This window comes from Humulus lupulus, chromosome 6 (assembly GCF_963169125.1).
Source record: "Humulus lupulus chromosome 6, drHumLupu1.1, whole genome shotgun sequence".
Classification (NCBI taxonomy): Eukaryota; Viridiplantae; Streptophyta; class Magnoliopsida; order Rosales; family Cannabaceae; genus Humulus; species Humulus lupulus.
Window position 1 is genome coordinate 182442837 of NC_084798.1, and position 8904 is coordinate 182451740.

The window sequence follows — 8904 nt, forward strand, 5'->3', positions numbered from 1 at the left end:
GCCTGGAAAGCAACCCATGATGGATCCAGATCCTGAAGAAAGGAGCAATTTATCCGACTCTCAAGGGCTGCCTGCCCCTAGGCCTGATGAGGATATGTATTACAATCCTGAAAAATATTTTCCAATTGTGGAACTTGAAAATCTCTAACTGCGCAAACAGTTGGCAGAAGCAACAAAGCACAGCGAAGAGTTAGCCAGATAGGCTGCTGGCGCCCGGGCACCTCCTCGGAGGCCTAGGGGACGTCCTCGTGGGAGCACGACCGCCAGGAGGGCGGAATAGGTGCCGCCACTAGCATCCCAGCCAATTCAGCCAAGGCCCCAGAGGAGTATCCAGGCTGAGGGCACTACCAACCCTACTGCAGAAGCACAAATAGGAACAGGAAATAACCAAGCCCCCTCAGTGGCTTGAAACACGAATCTTGATGCTACGCAAAACAACCCGGAGCCTGACCAGGCGAATTCGGGACCATCCAGGCCCTTCAATGGGACACAACCACCGTCACCCATAAGACACCCACCATCGCCAATAAGGCACCCCTCGTCAGTCTAGGAGGTTCCACGACCTGCACATCGAGATGGAAACCGACGGGCTAGGCATGGATAGGGGAATGAAAGAGAAGCTACCCGAGATCGCATGGATCCTCAGCCTACAAGAAGCCAAATGTCAGGATCACAGACCGTTGGGACAAGGAGGCCAGCAGGGGACCCACCTCGTAATCATAAAGTTGTTAGCTATGTAAGTGAAAGCTCGGATTACACTAGGTCCGTGAGCATTTACAACATGAAACCGAGGCATGTGGGGAATCGAGGGAATCACCCTGATCTGCAGGAACACTTAAACCACAATCGAGGTCAAGACAATCCCCCGAACCCAGATCTACGAGACCATCTGAATGGCTGCAAACAGTCAGAGTATAATCCCATGCCGAGACAAGGAGCTGGAGTGTTTATTAACGATAACCAGCCCCCTCAGGTTTAGGCTAGACCCCCAGTGGATTTAGTATTGAACAACTAGAGAGAGCATTCCGGCTCTTACAGAACGAGCGTAGTAGGGACAAGGCTGAAGAATCTAATGAAGAGCTCGAGCCTTTTTCCCCACATATCTCCAACACCCCATTCCCTCAGGGATTCAAGGTACCGCATGTCCCATCATTTGACAGAAACTCAGATCCCTATAGCCATCTGAGCACGTTCAACACCATTATGTGAGCCAGCAATGTTGGTTACGAGCTCAGGTGTATGCTGTTCCCAGCCACACTTATAGTACCAGCAAAAAACTGGTTTGAGAAGTTCAAAAGGCATTCGATCACGTCTTGGGATCAATTGTCTAGGGACTTTAAAAAACAATTTAAGGCTATGGTTGGTATCAGGCCCGAGGCCTTAACCTTAACCAACGTCCGACAATAACAAAATGAGTCGCTAAAAAATTACCTCATGAGGTTTAACTTAGAAGTGGCCCGAGCATGAGATGTCGACAATAGTGGTCACCTGATGGCAGTTAGAGTAGGCCTAATGCTGGGAAGTCAAATCTGGGAAGACTTACAAAGGAAGCCTGTCAGGTCTTTAACCAAGTTCAATCGAAGGGCCCATAGGTTTGTTAATGTAGAAGAGGCGAGGTCAGCGCTGAACATGACCTCTCAGCCCGTAACTACAATGACAAACATGAACTCTGCCTCGACCTTGACAGACCCCTCAACTTCGAAACCCCCTGGAGATAACCCTTCTAAAAGGAAAAAAATGAAGGGAATAACCCCGAGGCAGATGGAGGGAAGAAGAAGAGAGGGGACAGATATTTCTCTGTATACAAGGTGTATACCAAGCACAATGAGTCTTGGGAGAATATCTACCTGGCTAATGAAAACTAGGTCCCATTCAGATGACTCGACCCCATGAGGAACCAAAAAGCAAAAAGAGATTCAAATAAATACTGTAGATTTCATCGAGATATCGGACATACAACCGATGAGTGTCGATAGTTGAAAGATGAGATCGAAGGTTTGATCTCGAGGGGTTATTTCAGACAGTACGTCAGAAACCAAAATCCCAATCAAGCTTCCACAAGCCAAAGGGCAACGGCTGCCCCACCTGCCCAAAACAGTAACTCTCGAGCTCGGGAGGATGAGAGACCCGCTCCGATTGATGGAGAGGATGTAATAACCATCTCAGGGGGACCTCATATCAGAAGATCGGGCAGGAATGCCCAAAAGAGATATGTAAACGAGCTCAAGACAGGCGACAGTTCTCCCTACGAACCCAAACCATGAGCTCCAAAACAACAAAGGGTTGAGACTCAACCCATAACCTTTACTGAAGAGAACGCGTCACACATCCAGTTTCCCCATAATGACCCCTTGGTCATAACCCTCCAACTCACGAACAAGAGGGTACGCCGAGTCCTGGTTGATAACAGGAGCTCGATGAATATCCTCTATAAAGCCACTCTAGAAAAGATGGGACTCGCGCTTCGCGATCTAAAAGCATGTGCAACCACACTGTACGGTTTTTCAGGAGAAGGGATTGCCTATATGGGATCGATTGAACTAACCAAGATGATGGAGTTAGTCGGGATGGACCTCCCATCGACCTCCCATTGGGAGACTGCTCGGGAGACACGCCCTAGTTGGGTTGGGCAGTGTCATCTGTTAGGCACCTAGCCATTAAGTTCCCGACTTCTAGTGGCATCGGGACGATGAAAGGGGACCAGCTTGCGGGGAGGGAATGCTATAGAATCTCTGTTAGGGTAAAGAAGCAAACAAGTGTACAAGCACTTGTAATTATTCAGAAAAAGGATGGGACGGTCGTCGAGATAGATGAAGAGATCGACCCCAGAATAGAAGAAAGGGCTGACCTTGAACCTCTAGAAGAGCTCGAGGAGGTCAAGCTCGAAGACCCCACAAAGATAGTAAAGGTGGGTAAGAATCTTTCTGAAGAAGCGAAATAACAATTAATGCGCTTCTTAAAAGAAAACTCGGATGTATTCGCATGGTCACACTCGGACATGGTGGGAATTAGTCCAAATGTCATGAGTCATGCACTTAACACCAAAAAAAGCTTCCCCCCGAAGCACCAAAAGAGAAGACTCCTGGACGACGATAGAAAGAAGGCTTTCAAGGAATAAGTCGACAGGTTAAAGGAAAATAGATTCATGTGAGACGCCTTCTATCCTGATTGGATTTCCAATCCAGTGTTTGTTCTGAAGCCCAACGACACATGGCGAACCTGTATCGACTACTCCGACCTTAACAAGGCATGCCCTAAAAATTGTTTCCCCTTACCTCGGATTGATCAGCTCGTAGATGCCATTGCAGGTCATGGCATCATGTTGTTCATGGATGCTTATTCTGGATATAACCAGATCTCCATGCATGCACCGGACTAAGAGCATACGAGCTTTGTAACTGATAAATGGCTATACTGCTACATTGTCATGCCTTTCGGGCTCAAAAACACTGGAGCAACGTGCTAAAGACTGGTGAATAGAATGTTCTCCGAGTAGATAGGTAATTACATAGAAGTTTACGATGACGACATGTGTTAGGAAAACTGATATAGGATCTTTATTTATTTTCATGTAGATATATTATTTAACAAATTAATATGAGATAACCTAGAACATGTTTATAAAATTGAATTCAATTAGAAACAATGATAAGAATACTTACAGTATACGTAGCAGAATGAATGAATCCTTCCTTCAATTTCTCTAACCCTTGTATCCTTTCTGTCGCAGAGTAAACGGAACTGATCTTCAATTTTATTCACAGTCTTCTAAAGTATCCTTAGAATCACCTAGACTAGAGTGGGAAATTCTCAACACATGAGAAAGATACAGAGAGAAGAAGAGAAAATAACAAAGAGGCTTAGAAAAGGACTTGTGTTTAGAGAGAATCTAAAACTATCATAAAATCTAACTTGTGACTTATGTTTTCTTCTCTCACTTAGCACTCCTTTTATAGACTCAATTAGGCCATTTAATTTAATTAAAAATCAATAAAATAATAGCCAATTAGAAGCCCTAGGTAGAAATTATCTTGGGCTTTAAGCCCATGAAATTTCTCATTTGGTTATAAGCCCATTGGACTTAAAATCAAGGCATGTATTATTTTCTATTGATTTAATTAATTAAATCCTTTATAAAATTAATTATTTATAATTTGAACCTTGATTAAAACTTATTTATTAATTTATATATCAATTTATCTTAATTAGTAAATCTGCCCTAATGTCTCTATTCTTCTCAAAATTACATAACTATGTGAAACTATCCAAAATTGACATGGTCAACTTTGATAATTCTAATTGATAATCAAATTAATTAATTGCGACTATCTAGATGATTTTATCCAAGGTACAACGGGGACCGTGGGCCTATGAAATCAAGCTCCAATAAGTTATCATAAATCTAACAAATGAATTTACTAACTTATTAATTCCTTGTGACTCCACTAAAGACTCGGAATTGCACTCTAGAACACTCTATAACAAATGTAGATACGCTATTAATTATCCATTGTTACTACCATAATTGCCACTCAATCCTCTATAGACGGTCTACAATGAGATGGGACTAAAATATCGTTTCAACCCTCAATGTATTTTGTCCTTAAAACACTTAGTTCCTTGTAAATGATATTTCAGTAAACTAATTTAATTATTGAAATGAGATCTCTATCATTTAACACCTTGAACCAAACTAAAAGGAAACCATCATTTCACTTCTTTATCAGAAGCTATAGATGTTCATATCTATGATTAACACTCCCACTCAATTATACTACCGAGTTCCCAAGATTTAAGTATGGGCTAGTCCGTAGGGTAAGCTGGTAACGAACAAGTCATAGAACTCAAATAATACAATCAGTTAGAATACTAACCACTCAGAATTGAGATTGAATTGTCCTATGGTCAACTATATGATATGACTAGAATAGATAATAACGGTTTGTTTACTTATCTTATCAACTGTCAATATCGGTCTTGTCCGAAGTAACAAATACATCCGATCTTATCTACTTTGCTAATGTTCTGGAAAGAACATAACACCACAATGTGTAAGTAGATCATATCGTAGATTGACAAGTCAGTGTAAATCCTGTGCACTGACTAATCTTAGGACTAACTTATTTTGAACATATAATCATATTTATATTCCACTGTGATTACGTCACTATAAATACAATTAGCTATATGCACGGGATTTAATAGAAGTTTATATTAAACAAATAATCATGAAAATAAAAAATGTGAGCAAAGTGATTGACCAAGTAAAAAAAATGATTTCTATTCTTTTATTGATAATAAAATAAGATTACAAAGAAATTGGGTTTTAATTAGGGCATAAAACCCCAACAAACTCTCACTTGCACTAATTGAAACTAATGCCTTAATTCTACTAATCCCATTTCCTTGATATGTTTATCAAATGTAGCTTCTGGTAGTGTCTTTGTAAACGAATCTGCAAGATTATCTTCAGTTGCAATCTTCATAACCTTCACATCTCCCCTGGCCACATATTCTCGAACAATGTGATACTTCCTATCTATATGCTTACTCCTCTTGTAACTTTGAGGTTCTTTTGAGTTGGCTATCACTCCTGTATTGTCACAAAACAACACAAGCGGTTTATCCATTTCTGGAATAACACCAAGATCCGAATATAACTTCTTTAGCCATACTATTTCCTTAGCTACTTCTGACGCAACAATGTACTCAGCCTCCATGGTGGAATATGAGATTGCAGACTTCTTTACGCTTCTCCATGTCACAGCTCCACCCCCAAGAGTAAACACCATTCTAGAAGTAGACTTCTTGTCATCGACATCAGTCTGAAAATCTGAATCATTGTAGCCTACAGGGTTCAGAACACTACCCTTGTAGACTAGCATATAATCCCTAGTCCGCCTTAAATACTTCAGGATATGCTTAACTGCTATCCAATGTTCCGGTCCTGGGTTTGACTGATACCTGCTCACTACTCCCACTACATAGCAGATATCTGGTCTAGTACACAACATGGCACACATCAGACTTCCAACTTCAGATGCGTAAGGAACTTTTCTCATTGCATCTTCCTCTTTAGGAGTCTGGGGAGACTGCTTCTTTGAAAGATAAATTCCATGGCGGGACGGTAGACGTCTTTTCTTGGAATTTGTCATTGAGAAACGTTCAAGCACTTTATCTATGTAAGTTGTTTGAGATAGAGCTAAAAGTTTGTTCTTTCTATCCCTGATGATCTGGATACCTATAACATAACTTGCTTCACCCAAATTCTTCATTTGGAATTGAGTGCTCAACCAATTCTTCACATCTGATAATTTCTTAACATTGTTTCCACTGAGTAAGATATCATCCACATAAAGAACCAGGAATACCACTATTTGATTTGCCTTCAGTTGGTAAACACAGGGCACATCAATATTTTGTTCAAAGCCATAGGTTTTGATTATTTCATCAAACCTAAGATTCCAGGAACGAGAAGCTTTCTTAAGTCCATAAATGGACTTATTCAGCTTGCAAACTTTTCCTTCTTGTCCAGCTACTTTAAATCCTTTTGGCTGATCCATATAAATGACTTCCTCAAGCTTTCCATTAAGAAAAGCTATCTTGACATCCATTTTCCAGATCTCATAGTTGGAGCAGCTGCTATGGATAGGAGGATGTGAATGGACTTGAGCATGGCTACCGGACTAAAAGTTTCCTCCTAGTCCACACCTTCTCTTTTGGTATAACCCTTTCCCACTAATCGAGCTTTATAAGTCTCCATATTTCCATCAACACCTTGTTTCTTCTTGTAGATCCACTTGCACCCAATGGCCCTAAAGTCACTAGGTGCTTCCATAAGATCTCAGATGGAATTTGAGTACATGGACTCCATTTCCTGTTTCATGGCTTCGAGCCATAGTTCCTTTTCATGGCTAGCCATTGCCTGTTTGAAAGACAACGGATCATCATCACTAGTGTCACCAACAACCATATTGGTTTCACCATCCAAACCATAGTAAATTGGGTTCCTAGAAACCCTCCCACTACGATGAGGCTTCATGACTGTTTGCTCAGGAACAATGGTACTTTGTTCTTTTAAATCGACTTGCGTCGGTTGGACATGAAGAGTGGGAATTTCATCTTCAACTCGCGTTGATGATGATGGAACATTTGTTGAAGTCAATTCTTTAACCATCTCCTCTAAAACTACTTTGTTGCGAGGTTTGAAGTTTTGGACATAGTCATTTTCCAGAAAAGTAGCATTCGTAGAAGTAAACACTTTCTTTTCTGAATGACTATAGAAAAGTCCACCCCAAGTACCTTTAGGATAGCCAACAAATATGCAAACTTAAGTTCGCAGATCTAGCTTTCCTTCCTTATTCCTCAGGACATGGGCGGGACATCCCCAGATTCTATAATGGTGTAAACTACGTTCACGACCATTCCAGTGTTCTAAAGGTGTTTTGGGGATTGATTTAGACTGCACGACATTGAGAATGTCGTTCGCGGTTTCAATTGCATGTCCCCAGAACGAAGTTGGTAGAGTTGAGTAACTAAGCATGCATCTAACCATTTCCAATAAAGTTCTGTTCCGGCATTCCGCTACACCATTTTGTTGCGAAGTACCTGGGGCAGTAAGTTGTGATAAAATTCCAAGTTCAGTTAAATGATCTTGGAACTGCATATCCAAATATTCTTCACCCCTATCAGATCACAAGATCTTTAACGTTTTACCTAATTGGTTCTGAGCCATTGCTAGAAATTCTTGAAACTTTGAAAATGTTTATGATTTCCTATGCATTAGTTAAAGACATGAGTATCTAGAGTAATCGTTAATGAAAGTAATGAAATACTCAAAACCACCCCTGGCTTGTACATTCAAAGGTCCACAAATATTTGAATGAACAAGTCCAAGTAGTTCTTTGGCCCTATCACCCTTTGCAGAGAATGGATGCTTGGTCAGTTTGCCTTCTAGACAAGATTCACAGACAGGTAATTCACCTAAGGTGAGTTCCCTCAAAAGTCCATCCTTTGTAAGTCTTTGAATCCTATCATAGCCAACATGACCTAGTCTCAAGTGCCATAAATACGTCATATTATCGTTATTGGTCTTTTGACGTTTATTGGTCCTAGGTTTAGCTACTTTGAATAAATCATTGTTAAGAGCGAGGGGTTCATTAGGTCGCAGAATATAAAGCCCATTTTCCAAACATGCAATACACAATTGTGATCTATTGAAGGAAATAGATATATTAGAACTTGTGAAAATCATAACAAACCGATCTAATTGCAACATGGAAACTGAAATTAAATTTCTACTAAAATCCGGAATGAAAAATACATCTTTTAAAATTAAGTATTTATTTCCGAACTTCAGACGAGCTCTTCCTCTAGCTTGGACCGCAACGAACGCTCCATTCCTAACTCTAAGCTTCAAGCCGCCTTCATCCACTTCCTCCCACGATTCAAGAATCTGTAAAGAGTTGCAAACATGGTTGGTAGATCCAGAATCAATAATCCAAACGGATTTATCATTCTCTAAAACACATGTTTCTAAGATAAGTGAACCTTTGTTTTTCACTGCTAGAAACTTGGGGCAATCTCGTTTCCAATGCCCATTCTCTTTGCAGTGAAAGCACTTACCTTTACCTTTCTTGTTCTTCCCCTTAGGCGTCTGTGCACTTGGTTGTCCACCTTTCCTCTTGTTTCTAGCTTTTGAAGATGAAGCTTGGTAAGCTTCAGCCTTAGCAGGATCAGTAGCAGTAGTCTTATTTTCTCTTCCTTTACTAGGTCCACCCATATTAGACTCGAAAGTCTGATGCTCATTCATGAGCTGCGTCAGACCATAGTTGAGTAGATCATGAATGTGCGAACACGGTGCCATCCGAGAATTTATGGTGCCATCACGAACGTCCGGAGATG